This window comes from Dipteris shenzhenensis, chromosome 16, assembly GCF_047967505.1.
Source record: "Dipteris shenzhenensis isolate YYH24624 ecotype China chromosome 16, Dip_SZ_1.0, whole genome shotgun sequence".
Taxonomy (NCBI): domain Eukaryota; kingdom Viridiplantae; phylum Streptophyta; class Polypodiopsida; order Gleicheniales; family Dipteridaceae; genus Dipteris; species Dipteris shenzhenensis.
In genome coordinates this window covers 47,414,933-47,442,278 of record NC_141611.1, presented here as the reverse complement: position 1 = coordinate 47,442,278, position 27,346 = coordinate 47,414,933, and positions in this window count along the sequence as shown.

Below are 27,346 nucleotides of genomic sequence, written 5' to 3'. Positions count from 1 at the left end.
GCAAAAATGGAATTTAATGCTCGATCGACCATGCAAAGCATATCCGATGGGCACAATACTTTGCACACACCTTCAACTAAGTGGAATTGACTTACATGCAAAGTGGCATTCCCATCGCATAAGTGCTTGATCGGATAACACACCTAGTAGCGTGTTTTTTTACGGATGTGCATGGCACTAAGGCAAAAATGGAATTTAATGCTCGATCGACCATGCAAAGCATATCTGATGGACATAATACTTTACCTATACCTCAACGTAGGTTGTATTAAAATGTTGTCAAAGAGGCACACCCATCTGATAAGTACTTGGTCAGATAACATACCTAAGGGCGTGTTTTTTTGCGAATGTGCATGCCACTAGGGAAAAAACGGTGTATAATGCGTGATCGACCATGTAAATCATATCCGATGGTGACAATACTTTGCACGCACCTCAATGTAGTTAAAACGGACTTGCGTGCAAAGTGGAGGCCTCATCTGATAAGTATTTATTTGAATAACACACCTATGGTCGTGTTTTTATATGGTTGTGCATGACACTAAGGCAAAAACAGTGTGTTATGCTTGATCGACAATGCAAAGCATATCCGATGGGCACAATACTTTGCACACACCTTCAACTAGGTGGAATTAACTTACATGCAAAGTGGCACGCCCATCGCATAAGTGCTTGATCAGATAACACACCTAGCAGCGTATTTTTTTACGGATGTGCATGGCACTAAGGCAAAAATGGTATTTAATGCTCGATCAACCATGCAAAGCATATCCGATGGGCACAATACTTTGCACATACCTTTAACTAGGTGGAATTGACTTACATGCAAAGTGGCACGCCCATCCCATAAGTGCTTGATTGGATAACATACCTATCAGCGTGTTTTTTTTACGGATGTGCATGAGACTAGAGCAAAAATAGTATTTAATGGTCGATCAACCATGCAAAGCATATCCGATGGGCACAATACTTTGCACACACCTTCAACTAGGTGGAATTGACTTACATGAAAAGTGGCACGCCCATCGCATAAGTGCTTGATCAGATAACAAACGTAGAAGTGTGTTTTTTAACGGATGTGCATGGCACTAAGGCAAAAATGGTATTTAATGCTCGATCGACCATGCAAAGCATATCCAATGGGTAAAATACTTTTCCTATACTTCAACTTAGGTCGTATTAAAATGTTGTCAAAGAGGCACACCCATCCGATAAGCACTTGGTCAGATAACATACCTAAGGGCGTGTTTTTTTGCGGATGTGCATACCACTAGGGAAAAAACAGTGTATAATGCGTGATCAACCATGCAAATCATATCCGATGGTGACAATACTTTACACCTCAACCTAGTGGAAACGGACTTGCATGCAAATTGGAGCCCTTATCCGATAAGTACTAGTTTGAATAACACATCTAGGACTGCGTTTTTTTACGAATGTGCATGACACTAAGGTAAAAACGGTGTTTTATGCTTGATCGACAATGCAAAGCATATCCGATGGGCACAATACTTTGCACACACCTTCAACTAGGTGGAATCGACTTACATGCAAAGTGGCACGCCCATCCCATAAGTTCTTGATCGGATAACATACCTAGAAGCGTGTTTTTTGACGGATGTGCATGACACTAGAGCAAAAATAGTATTTAATGCTCGATCGACCATGCAAAGCATATCCGATGGGCACAAAACTTTTCGTATGCCTCAACCTAGGTGGTATTGAAATGTTCGCAATGAGGCACACCCATCCGATAAGTAATTGGTCAGATAACACACCTAGTAGCGTGTTTTTTTACGGATGTGCATGGCACTAAGGCAAAAATGGTATTTAATGCTCGATCCACCATGCAAAGCATATCCGATGGGCACGATACTTTGCACACACCTTCAACTAGGTGGAATAGACTTATATGCAAAGCGGCACGTGCATCCCATAAGTGCTTCATTGGATTACATACCTAGCAACGTGTTTTTTGACGGATGTGCATGACACTAGAGCAAAAATAGTATTTAATGCTCGATCGACCATGCAAAGCATATCCGATGGACACAAAACGTTTCTTACGCCTTAACCTAGGTGGTATTGAAATGTTATCAATGAGGCACACCCATTCGATAAGTACTTGGTCAGATAACACACCTAATGGCGTGTATTTTTGCGGATGTGCATATCATTAGGAAAAAAATGGTGTATAATGCGTGATCGACCATGCAAATCATATCCGATGGTGACAATACTTTGCACGCACCTCAATGTAGTTAAAACGGACTTGCGTGCAAAGTGGAGCCCCCATCTGATAAGTACTTATTTGAATAACACACCTATGGCCGTGTTTTTATATGGTTGTGCATGACACTAAGGCAAAAACGGTGTGTTATGCTTGATCGACAATGCAAAGCATATTCGATGAATACAATACTTTGCACACACCTTCAACTAGGTGTAATTGACTTACATGCAAAGTGGCACGCCCATCGCATAAGTGCTTGATCTGATAACACACCTAGCAGCGTGTTTTTTTACGGATGTGCATGGCACTAAGGCAAAAATGGTATTTAATGCTCGATCGACCATGCAAAGCATATCCGATGGGCACGATACTTTGCACACACCTTCAACTAGCTAGAATCGACTTACATGCAAAGTGGCATGCCCATCCCATAAGTGCTTGATCCTATAACATACCTAGAAACGTGTTTTTTGACGGATGTGCATGACACTAGAGTAAAAATAGTATTTAATGCTCGATAGACCATGCAAAGGATATCCGATGGGCACAAAACTTTTCGTACGCCTCAACCTAGGTGGTATTGAAATGTTCTCAATGAGGCACACCCATCCGATAAGTACTTGGTCAAATAACACACCTAATGGCGTGTTTTTTTGCGGATGTGCATATCATTAGGAAAAAAATGGTGTATAATGCGTGATCGACCATGCAAATCATATTCGATGGTGACAATACGTTGCATGCACCTCAATGTAGTTGAAACGAACTTGCGTGCAAAGTGGATCCCCCATCTGATAAGTACTTATTTGAATATCACACCTATGGCCGTATTTTTATATGGTTGTGCATGACACTAAGGCAGAAACGGTGTGTTATGCTCGATCGACAATACAAAGCATATCCGATGAACACAATACTTTGCACACACCTTCAACTAGGTGTAATTGACTTACATGCAAAGTGGCACGCCCATCGCATAAGTGCTTGATCAGATAACACACCTAGCAGCGTGTTTTTTTACGGATGTGCATGGCACTAAGGCAAAAATGGTATTTAATGCTCAATCAACCATGCAAATCATATCGGATGGCCACGATAATTTGCACACATCTTCAACTAGGTGTAATTGACTCACATGCAAAGTGGCATTCCCATTGCATAAGTTCTTGATCGGATAACACACCTAGTAGCGTGTTTTTTTACGAATGTGCATGGCACTAAGGCAAAAATGGTATTTAATGCTCGATCGACCATGCAAAGCATATCCGATGGGCATAATACTTTTCTTATACCTCAACCTAGGTGGTATTAAAATGTTGTCAAAGAGGTACACCCATCCGATAAGTACTTGGTCAGATAACATACCTAAGGGCGTGTTTTTTTGCGGATGTGCATACCACTAGGGAAAAACGGTGTATAATGCGTGATCGACCATGCAAATCATATCTGATGGTGACAATACTTTGCACACACCTCAAACTAGTTGAAACAGACTTGCGTGCAAACTGGAGCCCCCATCCGATAAGTACTAGTCTGAATAACACATCTAGGACTGCGTTTTTTGACGAATGTGCATGGCACTAAGGCAAAAATGGTATTTAATGCTCGATCGACCATGCAAAGGATATCCAATGGGCACAAAACTTTTTTTACGCCTCAACCTAGGTGGTATTGAAATGTTCTCAATGAGGCACACCCATCCGATAAGTACTTGGTCAGATAACACACCTAATGGCGTGTTTTTGTGCGAATGTGCATATCATTAGGGAAAAAATGGTATATAATGCGTGATCGACCATGCAAATCATATCCGATGGTGACAATACTTTGCACGCACCTCAATGTAGTTAAAACGGACTTGCGTGCAAAGTGGAGCCCCCATCTGATAAGTACTTATTTGAATAACACACCTATGGCCGTGTTTTTATATGGTTGTGCATGACAGTAAGGCAGAAATAGTGTGTTATGCTTGATCGACAATGCAAAGCATATTGGATGGGCACAATACTTTGCACACACCTTCAACTAGGTGGAATTGACTTACATGCAAAGTGGCATTCCCATCGCATAAGTACTTGATCGGATAACACACCTAGCAGCGTGTTTTTTTTATGGATGTGCATGATAGGAGCAAAAATAGTATTTAATGCTCGATGGACCATGCAAAGCATATCCGATGGGCACAACACTTTTTGTACACCTCAACTAGGTGGAATTGACTTACATGCAAAGTGGCACCCGCATCCCATTAGTGTTTGATTGGATAACGTACCTAGTAGGCTCATGTTTTTTTACGGATGTGCATGACACTAGAGCAAAAATAGTATTTAATGCTTGATTGACCATGCAAAGGATAACTTGGCATGTCCATCTGATGAGTACTTGACCATGCAAAGGATAATAAATAAGTAGATTATTAAAAAGAGACTAATATTTATGTAATTGTTGCCACTGCAGCTTGCTTGCGAAGGACTCTCACAAAGGAGATGGCTATAGATTTTGTTCCAGGGATGGATGTGATTTTATGTAGCAAAAGAGAAGTAGTTGCATTTGCTACAATCCATGATAGTGATCCCAATTCTCTTTGCCACTTTCGAAGACTTGGCAAAGATAAGGTAGCAGTTACTGTATCAAAGATTCTTAGCGCACATGTTGAGCTAAAGTATAAATGTGGAGATATGGAAACACTTGGAGATGTTATGCCCTACAATACATCCAACAAATCATTTATAGCATGGGACAAAGATGAGACTTATGCAACAGACATTATCAAGAATACAAAGTGCACCACCTTGGATTTTACTATAGGGGACATTTTACAAATGAGATCATTTGCAAATAAGATTGTAGCAGAAGGTGAAGTATTGGGATTTGAACAAGTGGAGCAATGGTCATTTGCGCAGATGAGGATTCTAAAAGTCACTGATGATGGTATGGTTGATAACATAACATCCTTATGTGATCCCTACTATGAGGTAGGCAAGAATATGAGATGGAGCATGCAATTTTTAAACATGAGAAAGAGGCACGTGGTTTTCAATGATAAAGACAACGCATACTACAATATCAAAGGACCTAAAAAGCATGCCCATGTGCCAGGCTCTATCACTTCAAATGTGGATGATTTCAATATACTCAATTATAGAAGTGACATCTTATCTGGAGTGGATGAGTTCATTGGTTCCAAGAAACAAAATGATTTTAGAAGCGAAGCCTTATCTGGGGTGGATGAATTCTTGCACAGTGAGAAGGGCAAAGGTTTCAATAGCGATGTCTTGTCAAGTGTGGATGAGTTCATGCATATTAACAAACCTGGTGTCAATCAAGGTTGTGGATTTGTGAAAGCCATGCAAGATGTCCCAATGAGTGATGTTCTCTCAGGAGTGGAAGAGTTTCAAGGTTCTCAATACTCTCGTAGAATATTGAATTCATTGAATGGTCCTAAGAGTATGTTAAAAATGAGGATGAGATCAACAGAGGATTATTCAGTATTTAACTTTGATTGTGATATGAACAAGGATGCAACGACCAATCATGGATGCTTGGTTACAAACAAATGTGAGGAGAAGAAGTGCATAAATACAGATAACAATGTGTACGAGGAACGAAAACGGTCATACATATGCATGAAGAGAAAGAGAATCCAGGCAGATCCACAAAAGCAACCAAAGAGGAAGAGAGTAATGAAGGAGGAGAACATGTTAAATGCATTGGGATATCTATGTTGCAAGCGAAGATGTATGCGCTTCATTGATCTTGCAGACATCAGGGAATGTAGAGGACACGTGTGGCAAAGAAGGGGAAGCGAAAGAAATGAATACCTTCTCACAAGCCTCTCTTGCTTTCTTCAGAATGGCAATAAAAGGCTAAGTTCAAGACAAAAGGTAAAACCTCTCGTAAATGGAAAAAGGATTTGCAATAAGGCATATCGCAATATTACTGGATTATCCCATGGTACATATTGGGATTTAGTCACCAAGGCAAAGGGCGGCAACAAATTTAGCATTCACGGTAATAGAGGAAGGTCCAAATCAAGAATCTCAACTGTCAGGGCAGCAGCAATTTTACAAGACTTCATACATGAAAATGCTTTGCCTCAACCCCATATATCTACCAAACTCCCTAACGGTGACGCGATCACTGAAATGCACCTTCCAATGGGCTTGACAAAGCTCGAAGTATTTGACTCTATTGCAGAAAAGCAAAGGCAAAGAGGGGATGCTGTAGCTTCTTCTCATACTTTGTATACTCTTTGGAAGAAGAACTTTGGATATGTTAAAATCCCAAGGAGGCAAAAAATGTCAAAGTGCAATGTCTGTGATGATTTAAAGCGAGCGATTGAGAGTGCAACATGTCCAAATCAAAGGGAATTATACAAAAAAAACCGAAAATCTCATCATGACCTTATTCGACATTCCAGACAAAAATATGCATTTTGGAAGGAGCAAGCTATTTCGCATCCTGATGACTACATGTGTCTTATTGTAGATGGCATGGATCAGAATACAACAACATTGCCTCGTTTTGTTGCCACTCCACCTAAATTACAAGGAAAGCACTTTCTAAAGACACATCTATGTGGAGTGTTAGTGCATGGAATTAAGTTCTTTGCAGATATATGGATTGATTCCTTGCATCTACATGATAGCAATCAAGTTGTAACATCTATTATGAAGGCAATTCGCAATGTACATGCAGAAAAAGGTCGCCTGCCACCGACTTTGAGAATACAAGCTGATAATTGCTGGCGAGAAAATAAGAATGTACTTATGTTTGCCTTCTGCTCCATGCTAGTTGCTCATCGAATCTTCAATGAGGTCGAATGTGGATTTTTGTATGTTGGGCATACACATGAGGATATCGATCAGGTTTTTAGCACAGTCTCAAGGGAGCTTAAATGCAAGGATGTGGAGACAATAGATGACTTGGTAAGAAGATGTGGCAGGCAAGTTGGTGGTCGTAAGGAAAGTACAGTATGTGAGAGGCTCGAAAGAATGTATGATTGGAAGAGCTTCATTCTACCTTTCATACAAACGGGTGGTGATGCATTGACAGGTCATACCAATCCACACTACTTTCGTTTTTTTTTAAAAGATGAAAAACCCGTAATGCAATGGCAACAGTATTCTCATGATACAAAATGGGAACCTGAAGAACCTTACAATCTCTTAACTTCAATTCCCAGCAAGGAAAGGTATCCAACATGGGCTCCTATACAAGAATTTAATGAGAGGTCTAATTGTGAAATAGATGGATTAAAAGCATTTATTACATACAAAGAGGAAATGCTCCAGAGATATCCTGATTCGAAGCCTGCTTGGAGAGAACACACTACCACTGTAATTAACAAGACACGAAATTTAATAAAGGACCTTGAGAGAATGCGAGGCTCAAAGGATGTCAAGGAAGAATGCAATATGTTTTGGCCAAATGTTCATAACGATTTGCGCCCAGCTCTAGTCTTTGAAAATGATTTTGTATCATTACTCCCACGTCCATATTGTGGACCGAAGAAGAGAGAGTTTATGCCACAAGTAGATATAGAGGTTGATTGTTTTGTTGTGGTTCGGCCATCGGATGATGAATATGAGAATGTGAAGTTTTGGGTTGCAAAAGTAGTTGATGTGCAAAGAGATGACCAAGGGAGAGCTACAACATTTACAGCGGTATGGTATGAGCCAAAGGGCAGGAAGGAGAATATGGACAACAACACATTATATACTAATTGTATAATAAAGGAGTGGGTCCCAAATGATGAAGCAGTCTCTCAAGTTTCGACAGAGACAATCATAGTGTCTTGGCATTCAAGGGCAAAGAAATCAAAGAAGCACATGGGATATGAGGTAGAAGGAAAAATAAAAATACCACAGCAAACTATTTTGCATATACACGAATTTTTAAGGATGCTCGCCATGGAGGAAGTAGAAGGGGATAGCGCAAATGAAGAATGTCCATGATTAAAGCTTTGTATTGAAGTCCATTGATTCAGAAGGATTTTATTTGGGTACTAGGCAAGGAGCCAATCCAAGACAATTATAATCAGAGTCATCACCTCGTATGTCAAATGAGAGTCAAAATATGCACTGGATGACACCCAAGGGTCAAGGCTTGCCAAGACAATAGGGAGTTAATGCAGATGGCACCTGGCAAGGGACTATCACATTGAGCAATAAGACAATGGGGAGTCAATGCACCCAAGGGGCAAGGCTTGGCAAGATAACTTGTGGGAGTTAATGCAGATGGCACCTGTATTTTGCACTGGATGTCACCCAAGGGTCAAGGCTTGGCAAGACAACAGGGAGTTAATGCAGATGGCACCTGGCAAGGGACTATCGCATTGAGCAATAAGACAATGGGGAGTCAATGCACCCAAGGGGCAAGGCTTGGCAAGACAAGCCTAGGTCAAATTATGCAGATGGCAACTGGCAAGGGACTGTCGTGACATTGAGCAATAAGACAATGGGGTGTCAAATTATGCAGATGGCACGAATTGAGGCTCTTTAAGAGCAACAATTTAAATTGTAAACATATGTTCAATCTATATCATTTTGGATATAAAGACTGTAGCTAAGAGCAACGTCTCTCAATGTAATCATATACATAAAGCTACAATTGCTATTATCCCTCTTTGGTCTTATGGCATCATGTCTTCTTTCTATTTATTAAAAGTTTTGTTAAATTTTGTGCATATTGCCGAGTGTCAATGTTATTTTCATGAAATATTCTAGTCTCCTTTCATGGATTTATAAATTTATCATGTCAATGAAAAACGTCAAGGAAAAATATTTAAAATAATTAAATAACAAATAACTTAGATATAGCTAGAATTTCTAATATAGGATTATTTCAAATTCTTGCATGTTGGTGTAAAAGTATAGATTGAAAAAACAATATTTGTATGTGAATATGATAGAGCCACAAAGTGAACTTTTGATTTGGGAAGGAAAAACGTCAAGGAAAAATATTAAAAATAATTAAATTTACAAATAACTTAGATATAGCTAGAATTTCTAATATAGGATTATTTCAAATTCTTGCATGTTGGTGCAAAAGTATAGATTGAAAAAACAATATTTTTATGTGAATATGACAGTGCCACAAAGTGAACTTTTGATTTGGGAAGAAACTTTTTAGAAAGTAAAATTTTGATTTGGAAAGGATATTTTCATAAAGTAAAGTTTTCATTTGGGAAGGATTTTTGGGCTTCGTCCAAAAACAACACAAAAAGTCCAAAATTAATGAAATAGGTGTTATTGTGCTTCACCTTATAAACCCACAGAAACCAGGTTCTTGGTGATATTCGGGACATGAAATACATCACACAGGTATTTCTTTTTCCCATCCTGCATAGACAATGGAATTTTACCAATCTGCACAATAGGATGTGCAGTATCATCACCAGTCTCCACAAATCCTGGTCTTTCCATTTTCCTTGCATCCTACATCCATTCTGCATGACCTGTCATGTGGTTTGATGCACCTGAGTCAACATACCACACATCATTGCTTTCTTCTACACTTGTCATAGAATTGGTCATGTGCTGCACCATAAACAAATTCTCATTTCTGTCATCACCCTGTCTACTAGAGGATGCATAATTGCCTTGCTGCAATTTTCCATTCATAATGTCATTCAGCTTTTTATAGTAGTCTTTAGCCATATGACCCATTTTACCACAGTAGTAGCATTCAACATAGCTATTTGCATTTTGGCCTCTCTGCCATCCACCACGACCTCTTTGGCTCCCCCTGCCTCTAAGGTTACCATGTCCTCCTCTATAGGACTGGTTTTCTTGAATTTGCTGCATATTCTGATTTCTGCCACGGCCTCCAAATTTGCCTGCTCTACCTCTGCCTCTACCTCTTCCAGCATTTGAGTAGAAGATAGTTTTTTTTGAAGTTCCTCCTGAAGAAGATGCACCACCATTTCTCTACTGTTCAGAAATTAGAAGAGCAATCTACTCCTCAAAATCAGGAAATTTTTCACGGACGGCAATGGATGTCCGGAACTGTGCATAATCATTTCCTAGACCATTAAAGGTCACAGAAACTAAATCATCATCTTCCAGTGGTGACCCAATGGAAGCAAGTGCATCTGCAATCTTCTTCACCTTCATGTGGTAGTCATTGATGCTCATATTTTCTCTCTGCACATTATGTAACTCCTACTTGAGCTGCATTTTCTTGGCTTGTGTATTTGTGCTATACATTTTTGTTAAAATATCCCATGCCTCCTTCGGCGTGCTTGCATCCTGAATATACACAATGATAGAATCTCAAATATTGATAGACAGCCAGTACATAACTTTCCTAGCTCTCTCATGCCAGCCTTTAAATGCCTACAACTCCTGTTGATTGGGAACATTAGGAATAAGTGGTTCTTGTTCACCTCTGGACAGTAATAAACTCCCAATAGCCTTTTCCCTTAAGAAAATTTATCATTCTAAACTTCCATGCTGGGAAGTTGTTCTTGTTAAGCTTTTCAGTGACTATCTGTGAAAGAGCATCAGACGCCATTACAGACCACTGTAAAAATATTCTGTCACTGCAAAAAACACAACTTTTGCCTCACAAGGGCAATTCTGCAAAGCTGATGAAAGTGGTATTTGACCACACAGTCACTTTCTAGTGATGATTATGCATCAACAGGCAATAAGAATGATTTTGTCACTCCTAATATCTCTACGCATAGGCATACGATGTAATTTCTGCAGTAACTTTTCACCGACCTGCGAAATAGTGGTCGCACAACAAAAGCAGGGCACCTTTCTGAGTGCCTGCGGAAAACTTCCGCCACCAAAACAAGCCCCAAAACGGCCTCGAATCAAAAAAATACTACCCTCTCGCCGCATCGTGAAGGGCATCCCAATCTGAGACAGTGTACTCTTGCACTTTTTGGCTCTGCTACTTGCAGAGATTTGCTCCCAAACTCGAAAAAGGAAAGTAACACTGATCCTCTTACCAAGACACTGTGAACTTGGTTTGCTTTCTTGAGCTCCTTACCACGAACCGAGTTCTGATACCATGTGAAGAGAGTGGGAGAGCATTAAGGAGTCTCACTTGCAGCTTTCTCACATACATAATGGGGGAATACACACAAAGGTGGAGGCTGAAAATAGTTTTCCTCTTCTTAGTTGTGAAAACCAAAAGAACTCTCTCTCTTAGTACAAAAGGAATAGATAAACCCTATATGTTGGTCTCAAACCAAACTCAGCTAACCTAGGTGGCATACTAACTGAGCCACTAACTAGGGTACATAAAGATAGCTATCATCTAGCTATTATTCATGGGCGGTGTACCAACCGCATCTGCAGCTAACAAGTAGGTGACATAAATGCACAATGGTCACCCTGGCATATCATGAGTGGAGCTCAATATCTCAACACTTGTAGGTATCGAATGTGCATTTAATCCATTGGATTGTATCTAGGCATCTGTGCAAACTTGCATGTACTCGGAGAAACAACTGAGTGTGATGAAAGAGAATATATGAGCTCACCTTGGAAATAAATGAGTGCCTTGAAAACGACAAGAAAACATGTGAGAAGCACCTTTGCATATGTGAAGTAACGTATCCAAGAAGTAATAATATCAAAGCTAAATAGAAAAGAAACATTGAAAGAAAACATGTTAGAATGTAAACAATGTAAAACATTCAACAAGTGCTTTTCTTTCATAGGATGGACCAACTTATGAAAGTGAAGCTAGTGTTGAATACATGACGAGCAAGTCAAGCAAGATGTTAGCTTATAAGAGAGAAAGAAACATTAGATCAACATTTTCTTTTGCATATCAAGCATACGTACATGATATTTAGCCTACTCTAGTAGATCAAATACAATGGATGGCCTATAGGCATGCTTGATTAACAAAGATCAAAGAGAACCTACTTTCAAAATCATAAGATAATCGAAAGTAACTCTCGCCTTCAAAATAACATAAAACATTTAGGAAATCAAAAGTAAATGATAAGATAATCGAAGAAAATCTAGCCTTCAAAACAATAAAAAATATTTTGGAAGCTCCTTTGAATCAATCAGCTCATGCTGAAAGTAAAGCTTGATATAGAATATTTGGGAAGTCTCTTTAACCGACATTTATGGAAACTTGAAGATGTAGCTAAACTTGCTAGCAAAACATAATAATACATGTATTATCATTGTGAATAAACCACCAAGCATATGAATGTAGTGGAATCCAAATAACATAACCTTTCAAGTAGAATATCAAGAACAAGGCATTGTACTGAACCACGATGATATCATGGTTCCCAATCATGTACAACATGAAAGAAAGTTGGTTTATCTTTATACCAATAGGCAAAGAAAAGCTCCAACACATAGATGTATGTCATAGTGATTGCTAAAAAACAATCAAGTTTTGTGAGGCACCCGAGTATAGATATTGACAAAGCTCTTTGGTTGAAGAACGCTCTATGAATGTTGAGTAGCAAAGAACTTACACAAAGACTCTGTAAGCGATGAACTAAATAAGAAACTGGTCTAGTAAAGGATGCACTTAATTATAACAACTAGCTTAATATATGTGAAGCATCATTGGCTTTTACTTTTGCAAAAGCAGCATGAAACCACAAGTGATGAAGCATAACTCTTGTTTTCACTGATGACGTAATAGAAATAAAAAATTGTTTTCATATGATAGATAACCTTTTGTCCAAGTGATTTTCTCAATCAACTTTCTGGTATGTTGAACGTATATAATTCACTTGTGCAAAAGCATGTAGATTGGGCTACCTTACTCTTAATGACAAGATTGAGACTCTACTTGGCATCGATTAGATAAGATCTTGATCCCTAAAGATTGAGTACGCTTACAACAATGACCCTGTGCTCTTGGTTTTTATGGATATGACCGATGGGTATTGGGTCTCCTCTTCATCTAAATTTTATGGAGTCCTATAGCTAAAGAACTTTGCTTTATGTGATTGAGCATCTTATTTCTTCATGTGGGAATTTAAAAGCATGATATGCTAGTGTGTTAAATCCAAGGGAACACAAATACTGAGTGCAAGATGATGTGATCAACTCGTGGAGACTGAAAGCGAGAGGGAAACACCATATCAGGAAGCTTCTTATCATTAAGTATATATATATATATATATATATATATATTTTAAATTGCTTTTGCTTCTGCTTCAAATATTGTTGATTCTATGAAAGTATGAACCTTTTCCATCCTCATGTCCTAGATCAATTCTTCTCTGTTATGAGTGTTCATCTTCCTGTCCAAACACTCTTCTACCAGTTTATTGATAGCAGGCATCAAAAAGAAATAATCATAACTTTCTTACCTGAAATTGGAATATAGTGATCCAACTAGTCAAAATAACTGGCACATACGCTTCGAACAAACTTGCATGGGCCATTTTCATCAATCATGACATAACACTTATTTGCAAAGCATCTTTGATAACTTTTTCATATCAACTCAAAACCTAGCGATCAAGTAATTGAAATGATCAGAAAGAACATTCTGCGAATGATTGTGTTGTCAAATTAACAAAAAACATATCGCTTTCTCCTCAGAGTCACGCTAGAGCATAGCTAGGCTTTGATACCATGTTGAGAGGAAGAGAAAGAGGAGAGAGACGGACACAAGAGTTGTGTTGAGAGGAAGAGAAAGAGGAGAGAGACCGACACAAGAGTTGCTCCCAAGAAAGTGATTCTATTCATAGATGATAGGCATATATATAGTTGAGGATTAACCTGAGTTAGGGAAAGCTATATATAGCTCTAACAAATGCAAATAACAGAAACAAAAAAAGGAAAAAAGAGAAAACACTTTCTTACCTGGAAAAGTCCTGCTCGGTGTTTTGTGGACTGGCCCTACAAAAGAGAGGAAACATACCATTTTTCAGATAACTAGTTACAAGAAGGAGGAGTTTGGAGAAGCAACTTTCCAAAGGGATTTGATTGAGGGGACAAGCATAAGCCTACAAACAAGGAGAAAGCATGAAAGGAAGGGAAAGAGAAGGAAGAGAAATACCAAAAAGAGAAGAGGTAAGTCTTCTTTCTTTCACCAAATCTCGTTTTTTGTCAATCTCTGAAAATCAAGCATGAAAATTAGCACATAGGCTTAGCAATGCAAGGAGAAACATGCTTTAATACTCACAAAATGAATTCTCATAAAAAATCAACCTACATTGCTTAAAGAGACACACCTTCTTGAAAAAATTCCTTTCACACAAGTAGAGAGGGAGAAGGGTGGAGAGGGAGCACAAGTGTCAATGGGAGAGGGGCTTGGTAGGGGTGAGGAGTGTGGGGAATAGAGGAGGAAAGCGAGGTCACTGAATATAATATGGGAGGAGAGATTTTTTCTTTTCTCGCGAAAGACAACGTCGCACAGGGTTTCGAGTTTTAGTTCCCCAGCGTCGCTATATAGTGACACTGGTCAGTCATTATATAGTGACATTTATACCCTAAAAGTGTCATTATATAGCGACATTCATACCCTAAAAGTGTCGCTATATAGAGACACTTATAAGCATCGCTATATAGCGATGGTTCAGGGCACTTAATCTAAGAAGAAAGGAGGTCATGGGTGGCTATTTTTTGGATCTTAATGGATTTCCTTGCACTTTGTGTTGTGATTTTAGAGGTGTGCAGATGGAAGGGACGAGTGGAAGCTTGTCAGCGTGCCGATGCTCGGGAGCGTAGAGTGGCTTACAGAGAGGTTGTATTGTCATTTCACTTATTGCAAGCGAGAAGTATGACATCAATGCCATATTATCATGTGCCAGTTGAGGATGTATGGGGAGGAGCCCCAACCAGTACCCACTGTTGGTGGTCATGTGGTGATGGATCATCAGAAAGTCAATGCTATTTGAGTTCGTGATTAATATTGCATGCGTACACAACATGAAATCTTGAGACAAGATCTTATATTAACACGAAACCTTGAGACAGGATGAGGAGGGTGGCGAGGGTGGTGTGCATATACCTTCATAGTTTGAGAAGGAGTATAGTCTCCCGGATGTGTCAAATGATGACAAGGGTATGGTAGACATGATGGATTCTATTTTTAGGGGCAATGCACATGATGTCCGAGTTTGAGGCCATGTACATGGTACCTTTGATAGAGGAGTTACACATCTTATGGACAGGAGTACAGGTCTTTGATATTTCCAGAGCTCCTAGACATACCAATGACATTTTTTGGTGGAACACATTGATTGAAAGAGAGTCACATATGATTGTGGAGTCGTGGCTAACTTCACACAAAACAAGGCAAAGCGTCGCTATATAGTGACGATTTAGGGCACTTGATCTAAGAAGAGAGGGAAGGAGCTTATGGGTGGTTATTTTTTGGATCTTAATGGATTTCCTTGCATTTCGTGTTGTGATTTTGGAGGTGTGTAGATGGAAGGGAGTGGAAGCTTGTCAGATGATGCGCCAATGCTCGGGAGCACAGAGTAGCTTTTGGAGAGGTTGTATTGTCATTGCACTATTTTCAACGGTCTTTGTTCTTCCCGAGCATTGTGAGCAGGTGCATACTAATGATTTAATTAATTGATTTTTTTTTTAAATATCAATTTGTACATGTACTTAAGCATAGTTTCATATAATTGATGGCATTTGGCACCCATCTTCAATATAGGTGGTTTTTCATCCGGATCGTTCTGATCCAAGATGGTGGTACGTGATCCAAGTTGCACCACGAAGTAAGCAAAATTTTGAAGATAGATATGTGGATATGGAGATGCCACTACCAATGCTTTTATTCTTTCAAAGGATCAAACATGTATGAAAATATTTTTTTTTTGTCATTGCGTAAAACTATCTTTAAAGGTTGGTATGCGGAAAAACACTCTCTGTAAAATGTTGCTATATAACAACCTTTTGGCAAGTGTCGCTATATAGCAACACTTTTTAAGCCCGCTTTGCATACCGACGATTAGCACCCCACGCACGCTAAACATTGGTGCTTAACTGTTGGAATAAGGCCCGTGTGTAGTAGTGGGCTGGCCCCTTAGTGGTTGACCTCCCTCGAGCATGGTGATCTCAGCTAGTGCCTGCCTCTTAAGTGAAGATTTTTTATTGCCAAGTATCGTAACAATCTTTGACTTGGCCCATTTATCTGTGAACTGAACATTGGGGGAATAGGGATACCTAGAGCAAACAATGGCGAAGGTCTCATCAGCCAACTTTTTTGGATCGTCTTTGTAGTGAATAAAGTAATCTCCGTAGTTGTTAGCAATTATAGAGCGCATGAAGGCCATTATGCCCTTCCCCCATGCATCTATCAAGATGCCTCCTGTCTGAGTGATGTCATAGAAAATCATACCATCTCCCTCTAGCACGTCTACATCATTTGAATCATCCCCATCCCCACCACTGCCCCCCCCAAAGTAGGTTGCCATGCATCCCCCACTGCTCTCCTTGCTACTACGCCTTTTTCCCTATTGTGTCGAGCTAGTACGCTAGCTGCTCATAGTTGGAGAAGTGACTCTCGACTGCACAGGACTATGTTGGCCACTCGTAGCTAGAGAAGCGACTCTCGATGGCACGGGAGTACACTGATGGCTCTACGAGGCAGAAGGACCTCCTGACGGCAAGGGGAAAAAGGGGCTCAACTCTATAGCCGGCTAGGAGTCCCTACTCTACTTGGGTAATCTCAACTGGTATGAGATTGGGGTGGTTTGGAGCCTGTCATGTCGACTCTTGGGGGTTGTTTGTAGTACCCGTCATGTATGTGTATAAATCCGTAGGAGTGAAGGGTGCCCCAAAATGTTATATAACACCCGAAAGATGGCATCCTGAAGATCAGCTGAGGCTAAAGAGCTTCCTGACCACATGATGAACTGAAGAAAAGAAAAGAAGAAGATTACCATCGAGCATGCCCTTGTCACGAGATGCAAAAGAAAAAATAGAGTGACAGCCTAACATTGAGCAAGCATTTACAGACTCTTGTATTCTTTGAATTAGAGTGACAAAAGTTCGTATGTGCTTGCTCAATGTTAGGCTATTTGAAGGTTCACATGGGAAAAAAGAGAGGAGAAAATAGAGGAGGGAAAGAGAGAAAAAGAGAGAAGGAAAGAGATGAGAAGAGAGACGAAAAGAGAAGGAAAGAGAGGAGATAAGAGAGAAAAAGAGAGACAAAAAGAGAAGAAAAGAGAGGATAAAAGAGAGAAGGAAAAAGAGAGACAAGGTGAAGGAAAGAGGGGATAAAAGAGAGGAAAATAGAGAGAAGGAAAGAGAGGAAAAGAGAGGAAAAGAGAGGAGAAAAAAAGAGAGAAAAAGAAAGGAGATAAGAGAGGAAAATTACCACAAAAAGAGAAGGAAAGAGAGGATAAAAGAGAGAAGGAAAAAGAGAGAAAAGGTGAGAATAAAAGAGAGAAAAAGAGAGAAGGAAAGAGAGGAGAAAAAAGAGGAGGGAAAGACAGAAAAAGAGAGAAGAAAAGAGATGAGAAAAGAGACGAAAAGAGAAGGAAAGAGAGGAGATAAGAGAGAAAAAGAGAGACGAAAAGAGAAGGAAAGAGAGGATCAAAGAGAGATAAGGTGAAGGAAAGAGAGGAGAAAAGAGAGAAAAATAGAGAGAAGGAAAGAGATGATAAAAGAGACGAAAAGAGAGGAAAAGAGAGGAGAAAAAAGAAAGGAGATAAGAGAGAAAAAGAGAGGAGAAAAGAGAAGGAAAGAGAGGAGCACGGAGAGAAAAAGAGAACGCAATCCCTTTCCATCATTCATGCAATCCCTTTCTTCATTCAATATGCAATCCTTTTCTTGGAAGTGGAAGTGGAAGGGGAAGGGGAAGGGGAAGGGGAAGGGAAAGAGAAGGAAAATGAAGGGGAAAGGGAAGAATACATAAGACTGTCAGAGCGCGTCTATAGACGCGTCTAACAGCACATCTATAGGCACAGTTGTTTGTTTGAAAAGGCGCGACAAACAGTCGTGCCTGACATGCACGGGACCCCAAAAAGCACAACACTAGTACAAAAAATAGATGTTCCCTGCATACGACAAAGGACGAATCCAAAGAGAGCAACCTCCAAAGAAGATCAACCGTCAAGAGACTTACCTTGGATAGAGGTATGGAAGCTTCTTGTCCTTCTTCAAAGCTGCTTCTCTTTCTTCTCTTCCTTGTTCACCCTTTACTTCTCTTTCTTCTCTTCCTTATTCATCCTCTTCTCGTGTGTGCTTGGGGATGATTGCGTAAGCCTGGAGATGAGTGTGGGGATGATTGCGTAAGCCTGGAGATAAGACAAAGCACCCATAGACGTGCACACAGACGTGTTTACTGAACTAAATAAAAAACTTACTGGCACGTCTATTTGTGCATCTATTTCTACGTCTGGAGACCCGTGTCTAATAGCGCGTCTATATGGCAGACACACATGCATATAGATGCGCATTTAGATGCCTAAATAGATGCTCTGCTTAAAAATTTAAAAAATAGACAGACGCATCGTTAAATGCGTGTATAGACACGTTTTTAAATGGTCCTATAAATGTGTTTATAGATGCACAAATAGATGCTTCCCGAATAGACAGACGCGTATATAGACACGTTTATAGATGCACTGATAGACGCGCTTTATAATATTTTTTTTTAAATTTATAGAATGCTGTGTATGTTGTGTATGCTATATAGTTACAAGAATCCCATTTCCACATTGTGTAATTCAATTCTTACAGCCAACCGCATTTTAATTACAATTCCAAATAAAACATGACAACTCCAAAACGCAATAAAAGTAAAAGCTCAAAAAGTGCTTGTATGTACATATAGCACGAAGCTAAGCCACGTCATGTGGCTTCAAGTACAAAAAATAAGAGGAGTGTATATACAAGAGGCACGAAACCAAGCCTGTGGCTTTAAGTACAAAAAAGAGTAGCTAGCACTACTTCTACAACTAATCTATGTTCTCCATGTCCTCGCTCCCTTCTGCGCTTCCTTCTGCACCTCCTTCCTCGTCTTCTTCCTCATCGTCTTGTGCACGGGCCTGTAAACAAGGGACAACATATATCAATGTATGAAAAATCAAATCTTTACTTATAATATTGACATTATTTAATTACTTTCAAATACCTCGGGGGTTGCTCCAGTAGCCCAGATATACTACTCCTTAGTAATCAACCCATCATGATAGAAGTGCCTCCATGTATCTCCTCTGCGATGGTGGCAGTGGTAGGCTGTCTCGACAGGAGTAGGGTATCTGCCCATGATCTCAAGCTGCAAGACGACACAATTTGCGGAGGGATTAGTACAAAGAAACAACCTTGTAATAAACTACATAAGCAATATAATTTGAGATCGATACTTACAAGTTCGGCCTCCCATGATTCAACACCCCCTGCTCCAAAATGCACGCTTCCATATTACTCCATCTGGATCCTTCGTGCCTCCACGTGTTGCAGACTGGGGTCCTCCCTCGCTGACTTCATTGCTTTCTTCCACTCACGCTTGTGAGCGGTGTGGGGCGGGCCCCTAGGTGGTTGACCTCCGTCGAGCCTGGCAAGCTCTGCTAGTGCATGCCTCTTAAGCGAAGATCTTTTATTGCCAAGTATCGTAACAATCTTTGACTTGGCCCATTTATCTGTGAGCTGGCGATAGGATACCTAGAGCGAACAGCAGCGAGGGTCTCATCAGCCAACCTCTTTGGCTGGTCTTTGAAGTGGATAAAGCAATCTCTGTAATTGTTAGCAATTACAAAGTGCATGAAGGCCATGATGTCCTTCCCCCATGCATCCATCAAGATGCCTCCTGTCTGACTGATGTCATAGAATATCGTACCATCACCCGGAGGCATGTCTAAATCATCTGAATCATCATCATCCCTATCGCCACCCCTCCCAAAGCACTGTGCCATGAATCCCCCACCGCTCTCCCTGCTACTACGCCTACTACCGTGTCGTGTCGAGCTAGTACGCTGGCCACTCGTAGCTGGAGATTGCACGGGACTACGTGGACCACTCGTAGCTGGAGAACCGAGTCTCGACTGCACAGGAGTACGCAGACGGCTCTACGAGATAGAAGGACCTCCTGACGGCATGGGGGAAGGGGCATAAGATGGCATGGCAGAAGGGGCATAAGACGGCATGGGGGAAGGGGCATAAGATGGCATGGGAGATGGGCTTGCGCTGTGTAGCTGGCTGGGCTGTGCTGACTCCGCTGGGGTGATCTCAACTGGTGTGGGGTGGTTTGGAGTCTGTAGTGCCGACTCCTGGGGGGTGTTTAGAGTACCCATCATATACCCGTATAACTCCGCAGGACTAGGAGGGTGCCCTAAAAGGTTATATAAGTCCCTAAAAATAGACTCCTGGAGATCAGGTGAGCACGAAGCGCTTCCTGGCCACATGATGAATTGGAAAAAAGAAAAAAAGATGATTACTGATGAGCTTAGAAGAAAGGGGAAGGGAAGAGAGGATTACTGTCGGAGCCCATCTATAGACGCGTCTGATTAGCGCGTCTATTTTTGCGTATAACAGCGCATCTATAGACGCGGCTGTCTATGTTTGCAAACATGCTAAACGTACGTCTAGACGCGCCTGTAGATGCAGTTTTAGATGCGCTCTGAGACGCGCCTATAGACGCGCTCCGACAGACGGACTTTTCTAAAAAGTAGAAAAGGACATGCGCCCGACACAAAAACGTAACACTGATACCCATATCATGCATTTTTTGGATACGAGAAAGTACAAATCCAAAGAGAGCAAACTTCCAAAAAAGATCAACTGCAAAAAGACTTACCTTGGATAGAGGTATGGAAGGTTCTTCTCCTTTTTCAAAGTTGCTTCTCTTCCTTGTTTGCCCTCTTCTCCTTTAAGCTTGGAAGTAAGTGTGGGTGCCTTCCTCTTAAGCGTCGAAACTGTGGATCTGCTAATAATGAAGCAAGCAAGCCGTGCGAAGTATAAGTAATGTGAAGAAAAGCAAAGCGAGCGCGCTAAAAGCAGATTTAAAAGCCGCGTCTATAGCCGCGTCTATATACGCATCTAATTACACAGATCAGACGCGGTTTTAGACGCGCTTTAGATGCGCACCACAAAACAAACAGACGCGATTTTAGATGCACACCATAGCAGAGACAAACATGGTTTTAGACGCGCCTTTAGACATGCCACAAAGTTTAAAATTAAATATTTGAAGAAAAGCAAAATTTTTTGGTTTGTTTGTTTGTAGGATGTCTTCTTCTTCAACAAGTAGCTCCAGTGAGGATGAATCCCTCCGTAGCCACCATCGTGAAATGTGGTTGGAGCAAAAAATCAAAGGAATGTGTGTTCGATGTCGAGGAAACATGTATCGTGCACGCAGGATTACACTCAATCACATCTAAAAGTATGGAGAATGAGATGCGACCGTAAACATGGTAAGGGTTTGTAAGTTAAGGTTGATTGAGATACCTATGGGTGTTCATATGTTTGAGTTATGATCCCATTTTAATTTGATACAGGATGCAGTGCCACATCCGCATATGTTTCCCTATGCTCGCCGTGAGGAGGCGTAGCATCAGCGATATGAGGTGGGATCTTCAGGAGGGACCGCTACGGATGCATGGAGTGATGGTGATAGCTGCCCTCCGCCATTACCTCATGAAGCCGTGGATGATCTTTTTACTGCAGATCAACTCCACTCTTTGAGGGGTGCACATTCTCTGTTCTACGTGCCTCCCTTGAGTTACTAAACTTGCAAACCATCTATGGATGGAGCAATGCAAGTTTGAATGCATTACTCAAGTAAGCTTTAAAGTCTATTTTGCAAATATGGTGAATTATGCTAGTGGGTCAATTACTCGAATGCTTTTCCTCATTTATGGTCTTCACGTGCAGGCTATTGTGTAAAATGCCTTCAAGGGAGAATAAATTACTGACCTCAAGAGATATGGCAAGGCAACATGTGACCTCTCTTGGAGGATTAGATTACAAGCGCATCCATGCATGTGTCAATGATTGCGTTTTGTTTCGTGGACTACATAAGGATGCAAGAGAGTGTCCTACTTGTGGAGAGGCAAGATATAGAGCATATCTCAAAACTTTGCATGTGCCTCGTAAGGTTCTGTGACATTTTCCCATAATCCCTCACATCCAACATATGTTCAAGTGCAAATCTATTGCAGAGCTCATGTCATGGCATTCCTCCCATCGATCAACCGATGGCAAGTGGAGAACTCCCGCGGACTCTCCTGCGTGGAAGCATATTGAAGACACATGGCCAAGCTTCAAGGAAGAACCTAGGAGCTTGAGACTTGGATTGGGTATGGACGGTGTGAACCCATTTGGTCTCAAAAGCACCTCTTACAGTGTATGGCTAGTGATATTGGTGAATTATAATCTTCCACCCTCTATGGCTATTAAGAAAGGACATGCTATGCTGTCCCTTCTAATTCTAGGGAAACATAAAGTTTTCATTTCTAGGTATGTGAGCTCAAAGGAAATAGATCCCACCATGCTTGAGAATGCTCGACTTATGTCAGTGGAGGTGGTTTGTTTAGTGGAGGAGACATTTCCACGTTCTATTCTCACAAGCCAACTACATCTTATAGTGCATTTGGTGGATGAGATTGCTATATGCGGTACTATACATGCACGATGGTTGTTCTTCCTCGAGCGCTTCATGAAGACCTTGAAGGGCTTCGTGAGACAAAATGCAAGACCCGAAGGTAGCATGGCCGAGGGTTGGTTGGTACAAGAGTCACTTGTATATATTTCTGAGTTTCTTGTTGATCTGGATAGCTCTCTCCCACGACTATGAAGAGATGATGAAGACCTAAGGATGACCTCTATTGTGCCTCAAGGGAAAGGATGCAACAAAGTAATAGACACGGAGTTGCATAATAGTATCAACCTCTATTGCCTGCTTAATAGTGATGTGATGAAAAGATGGGTGACAAGATACGAGGATGCAAAGGCAAGAAGACAAGAAGAAAGGGCCCTCTTTCGTACACACCACGGATCTCGTGTGCCATACCCTCAGTATCTAAGAGCACTTCCAAAGGATATTCATATGGATTGGCTACTTGATGAAATGGAGAAAGCAGAGAAAGATGAGGGGATGCATATCACAATGGAAAAATGGGAGTATGCTAGGGGATGCATAAGCAAGGTCGGTATATAGAATGTTATGCATAAGTTAGGAGCATTCAACAATTTAGATTGCTTATTTAATTGATTTTTTCTTGGTGTAGTGCACTATGTTCAATGCTATATGGTGTGAGGGCAAGCATTTTCGAACACAACGGATTGATGATAAGAGAAACACACAAGACTGCGGCGTCATTGCTAGCTCTGAGGGAGCCAATGGAGCCATGGATGATTATTATGGCATAATCTAAGATATTATTAAGCTTGACTTTGGATGCTTCTTTGTGTATGTTTTGGATGTAAAGTGGTTTAAGGACGTGGTGGAAAGAGGCCCTAATGCAACAGTCAAATGCCATGCAAGTGGCTTTGTAACTATTGACTCCACAAAGTTTAGGCAAAGTAGGAAGGACACACTAGTACTACCGCAACAATTTGAACAGGTACTGTGCACACATATAAAAATACTCGCTTTTAAATATTTGATGCAAGAAAAATAACATGATCGTATTTGTGTTTGAATTAGGTTGTCTATCAACCAATGGTGGATAATAATAGATGGTGGCATGTCATACCTATTATGCCACATTCCAATGTGATGTATAGTACATTTACTAATATGGAGCGTATGGAGGATGATCATGGCCATCGACATGATGATGACAGTGATACGAGAGAGGAGGATGATCATGAGATAGGAGATACAGATATTGAGGCCATTACGCGTGAGGACGAGCCTACCATTGGTGATGCTGATTTCGATGAGCACATGAGTAGCACAAGTAGTAGTGGGTTGAATGTATTTGTAGATCTAAACACTTGTTTGGATTTTGAAGTAGATAGTTTGGCAAGGGTTGATCTCATTGAGGATGAGATTGAACTGTAGCCCATCATTGATATTGGCAAAACTATTTTACATATTGTCTCATTCTCCTCACCTCACTTAATTCTTGTATATGTGGGCTTGCAAAAAAGCATTGATGTTTTTGTTAAAATTATGTGCTTTGGTAATCATGGGCAATGTCTGGAAAGCAATGATGTACACCAAAATCTCACTTTCTGTATTCTCTGGTTTGCATCTAAATACGTGTCTAAATAGGCGTCTAATTCCCAATGTAAACGTGCAAATATATGCCCTAATACACACACAAATAGCCGCGCTGATAAACGCAATGTTAAATGGGTCAGTATTTTCTCAGTTTAGACGCGTAAATAGACGTGTTAATACATGCGCAAATAGACACGCTGATAAATGCAATGTTAGACGGGTCCGTATTTTCCCAGTTTAAATGCGCAAATAGAGGTGTTAATACACGCGCAGATAGACGAGCTGTTATACGCGCTATTATACGCACCCGTAATTCCTCTACTCAAGCAACGCCTATAGACGGGCCCGCTATTTTGCGCGTCTATAGTTGCTTTGTGTTGTTGTGCAAGATCGAAAAACTTGTGAGGTACTTTACGGGATATAAAATGTGAATATTGTATTTACAAGGTGGGCGCTTGTGAGGTACTCTACAAGATGCAAGGTGTTCATATTGCTAATATTGCGTACTTTTTCCTTTCTAGGTATGTGAGCTCAAAGGAAATAGATCCCACCACGCTTGAGAATGCTCGAGTTATGTTAGTGGAGGTGGTTTGTTTAGTGGAGGAGACATTTCCACATTCTATTCGCACAAGTCAACTACATCTCATAGTGCATTTGATTGATGAGATTGCTATATGTGGTACTGTACATGCACGATGGTTGTTCTTCCTCGAGCACTTAATGAAGACCTTGAACGGTTTCGTGAGACAAAATGCAAGACCCAAAGGTAACATGGCCAAGGCTTGGTTGGTACAAGAGTCACTTGTATATATTTCTGAGTTTCTTGTTGATGTGGATAGCTCTCTCCCACGACTATGAAGAGATGACAAAGACCTAAGGATGACCTCTATTATGCCTCAAGGAAAAGGACGTAGAAAAGTAATAGACACGGAGTTGCTTAATAATATCAACCTTTATTGCATGCTTAATAGTGATGTGATCAAAAGGTGGGTGACAAGATACGAGGATGCAAAGGCAAGAAAACAAGGAGAAAGGGCCCTCTTTCGTACACACCACGGATCTTGTGTGCCATACCCTCATCATATAAGAGCACTTCCAAAGAATATTCATGTGGATTGGCTACTTGACGAAATGGAGAGAGCAGAGAGAGATGAGGGGATGCATATCACAATGGAAGAATGGGAGTATGCTAGGGGTTGCATGAGCAAGGTCTGTATATAGAATGTTATGCATCAGTTAGGAGCTTTCAACAATTTAGATTGCTTATTTAATTGATTTTGTCTTGGTATAATGTACTATGTTCAATGCTATATGGTGTGAGGGCAAGCATTTTCAAACACAACAGATTGATTATAAGAGAAATACACAAGATTGCGGCATCATTGCTAGCTTTGAGGGAGCCAATGGAGCCATGGATGATTATTGTGCCATAATCCAAGATATTATTAAGCTTGAATTTCGACGCTTCTTTGTGTATGTTTTGGATGTAAAGTGGTTTAAGGACATGGTCGAAAGAGGCCCTAATGCAACAATCAAATGCCATGCAAGTGGCTTTGTAACTATTGACTCCATAAAGTTTTGGCAAAGTAAGAAGGACACACTAGTACTACCGCAACAATGTGAACAGGTATTGTACACACATATAAAAATACTCACTTTTAAATATTTTATACCTTCGATGCAAGGAAAATAACATGATTGTATTTGTGTTTGAATTAGGTTGTCTATCAACCAATGGTGGATAATAATAGGTGGTGGCATGTCATACATATTACGCCACGTTCCAAAGTGATGTATAGTATATCTACTAATATGGAGCGTATGGAGGATGATCATGGCCATGGAGGTGATGATGACCGTGATACGAGAGAAGAGGATGATCATGAGATAGGAGATATAGGTATTGAGGCTATTACCCATGAGGACGAGCCTACCATTGGTGATGTTGATTTCGATGAGCACATGAGTAGAATAAGTAGTAGTGGGTTGAATGTATTTATAGATCTCAACAATGGTTTGGATTTTGAAGTAGATAGTTTGGCAAGGGTTGATCTCATTGAGGATGAGATTGAACCATAGCCCATCATTGATATTGGCAAAACTATTTTACATATTGTCTCATTCTCCTCACCTCGCTTAATTTTTGTATATGTGAGTTTGCCAAAAAGCATTGATATTTTTGTTAAAATTACGTGTTTTGGTAATCATGGGCAATGTTTGGAAAGCAGTGATGTACATTTATCAGCCTGCAACAAAATCTCACTTTTTGTATTCTTTGTTTTACATCTAAATCCACATCTAATTCACAGTGCAGATGCGCTAATAGACATGCAAATAGACGCGCTATTAGATGCGCCCATATTTTTGCTATTCTAGCAACGCCTATAGATGCGACTGCTATTTTGCATGTCTATCAAGTGCGTCTATAGTTGCTTTGTCTTGTTGTGTTCATTTGTTTTTGTTCATCTTGCTTCGAAAAATTTTATGGTTTCTTATCCTTGTCTGAGGAAGAGTAAATTTCTTTCCAAAATATTTTCAGAGGAGAAATATCGCTCCATAAATTTTGAAAATGCTTGATAACACTCTCAAAGTATCCATACAAGGGATGACTTGGTGTAACTGGACATTGGCCAAAGGGATCTGCTATGACCATTGATCGGACATCTGAAACATGTCTCAATTCAAGGAGATAAGGCAATACTTTCTCTATGACTTCAACATTGGATTGACTCTTAAGTGTAAATGGCTCTGAAAACAAACAAGTACCGAGAGGATTTACACAACTCTTATATGGGCTATCATCCATCAAGACAGTGTTTGTCTGATCATATTGTCCTTTCCACAATTCCCACAATTCCTCTTGTCCCCAAACCATGAAGAAGGGCTAAGGGGATGATTGCTTCCAAACCAAAGGCCATATGGAAAGAAGTAAGATTTGTAATGACCTTATAAGCAATTTTGTATGCCCAAAGTGTGAAATGAAGTTTAGTATCCCAATCTCCTTAGATGATTGCACTATTTTAGTGAGTATAA